This window comes from Hippocampus comes, unplaced genomic scaffold (assembly GCF_001891065.2).
Source record: "Hippocampus comes isolate QL1 unplaced genomic scaffold, H_comes_QL1_v1.1 scaffold239, whole genome shotgun sequence".
Lineage (NCBI taxonomy): Eukaryota > Metazoa > Chordata > Actinopteri > Syngnathiformes > Syngnathidae > Hippocampus > Hippocampus comes.
The window spans coordinates 62,318-64,415 of NW_017804884.1; the positions used below are offsets into that span (position 1 = coordinate 62,318).

At 36.9% G+C, this 2,098-nt stretch overlaps 1 long non-coding RNA gene across 1 annotated transcript in view; it reads right to left on the bottom strand.

Annotated features, from left to right (window-relative positions):
• Positions 1-1,472: 1,472 nt before the first annotated feature.
• The window catches only part of LOC109523447 (uncharacterized), a 20,320-nt gene continuing 19,694 nt past the window's right edge, over positions 1,473-2,098 (bottom strand). Inside the window, exons 4-5 of the long non-coding RNA XR_002169761.1 lie at positions 1,786-1,856; positions 1,473-1,680 (exon numbers count right to left, since the gene is read on the bottom strand). This is a non-coding gene — a long non-coding RNA (uncharacterized LOC109523447). The remainder of the gene's footprint in view (positions 1,681-1,785; positions 1,857-2,098) is intronic.

Sequence of the window (2,098 nt, forward strand, 5' to 3'; positions counted from 1 at the left end):
ACGGCAGCCGCCGGATGAAAGCAACAATCAACATTACGGAATGTCCTTCCATATTTATTTGTCATGTCCTTGTTTATGATGATACTAATGCAACGTGCTGTACCGGAGACAAATTCCTTGTGTGTTCTACATACTTGGCCAATAAAGATGATTCTGATTCTGATTCTGATCAATTGTTTCATCTTTTAATCAGTCACATTTGCAAGTAGCGATGATGCTAACGCCGTATGTAGGATCATAACTTTATTTATAATTGTGATCTTTAGAGACCAGTTTCATGTTTACAAACATTGGAGGATGCACGTGCATAGAGGAAACAAAAGCACTTGTTGTTGAACAATGTCCACTCACACACCGCTGCCTGTATTTGATAAATACCCGTAGCGTTTTCACACACGAAACTCTCAAAGCCTACAAGAGTCTTGATGCGTATAATTACGTGGTATGTGGCCATGTTTAGTCGGTTATTTTTCATCAAGCTGCTGAAAACTGTGACTTTTGTTTCCTGAAAGCCGATGTCTTGCCTCGTCAAAGAGGGACAAAAGTCTCAATGTTATCATGCATGGATATGTGTGAATAAGAAGACTGGCCCCACAGTGACCGCTAACTGCACATGCATGGCAGGGTAAGTAGGTGTCTTCAAATTTCAATTATGGACAATCTAATTCAATTATCAAACTAATAAATGCTGAGAGGATAATTAAGCAAATAACCATGCAGTAGTTATTAACTGTACCTAACATTTGTGTGTGACGAATGATAATGAGTTTAATTGTTGTGACAGTTTGATGTAACATGTAGAGTAGTTGAAGTTTAGAGAGATATCAGATTAAGCACAACTTTAATCTAGATTCTACATATTCACACCTTTGTCTCAATAAAATAACAAATAATGTTCAACAGTTTTCTATTCAGTTTGAATTATTCAACTTTTTTGTTTCAGCGTTGTTCATGTTGCAGCCATGCAGCAGCAATCAGTTTAAGGTGGACATGGCTGTGAGACTGGGCCTTAACGCTTCAGCCTGCACGTCACGATCCTGTGCAAAGATGAAGCAAAGATGTCGAGATAATTTGCTGAAAATAGATTGCAATAGCAAGATCCTAATTCAACCAAATGTGAAAAATGATACACACATATGAAACAGGCACTTGTACAGCCATGCAGCAGCAATCAGTTTAAGGTGGACATGGCTGTGAGACTGGGCCTTAACGCTTCAGCCTGCACGTCACGATCCTGTGCAAAGATGAAGCAAAGATGTCGAGATAATTTGCTGAAAATAGATTGCAATAGCAAGATCCTAATTCAACCAAATGTGAAAAATGATACACACATATGAAACAGGCACTTGTACTCAACATGTTAAATGTAAGCATGTTTCAAATGCTTTTATTCTTAATTATATATTTGATTTCAGATTTAGGGATAACTGACGAACACATAAACTTGCTGAGATCAATTACATCAAAAGCTGCAGTTCTCACAAGCATTTATTCACACAAGGACTCCACAGACAGAAACACTTCTTCACAGTGCGAGGACTGTCTTCCTGAGCCAGTTACAACTTTGAATGAAGAGTCAGCATATGATATAACACCTGAAGAACTTTCATCGAAAGTTGATCAGACATTGCTCTGTTGTGACGGAGGCAGCTGCACAATCAACGGGTACAGGTTGATCGTCTGTAAAATAAATCATATCACATACATGTATATAAAATGTTTACCTGTGGGCTTTTTTGTTTTGTTATGACCAAATGAGTGGACATTATTTTTCAGACGGCTTACAAGTTACTTGTAAATGTAGGCTCACTAAAATTTCTGCAGCTGTCATAGTATCTTCATGGTCGGCTTGATATCTGTGGGAAAAAAAAAATGGTGTTCGTACATCAGTCTATACTGTATTTTTCTTGGAATAAATTCATTTTCAAGACAAACTATGATTCAAAATCTGGACTACCATGTTCCAGGGATGCTTTTCCTGTAAAATTTAAAAATTAAATTTACAGATGTAAATTATAAATATGTAGTGATACATATATATATATATATATATATATATAGAGAGAGAGAGAGAGAGAGAGAGAGAGAGAGAGAGAGA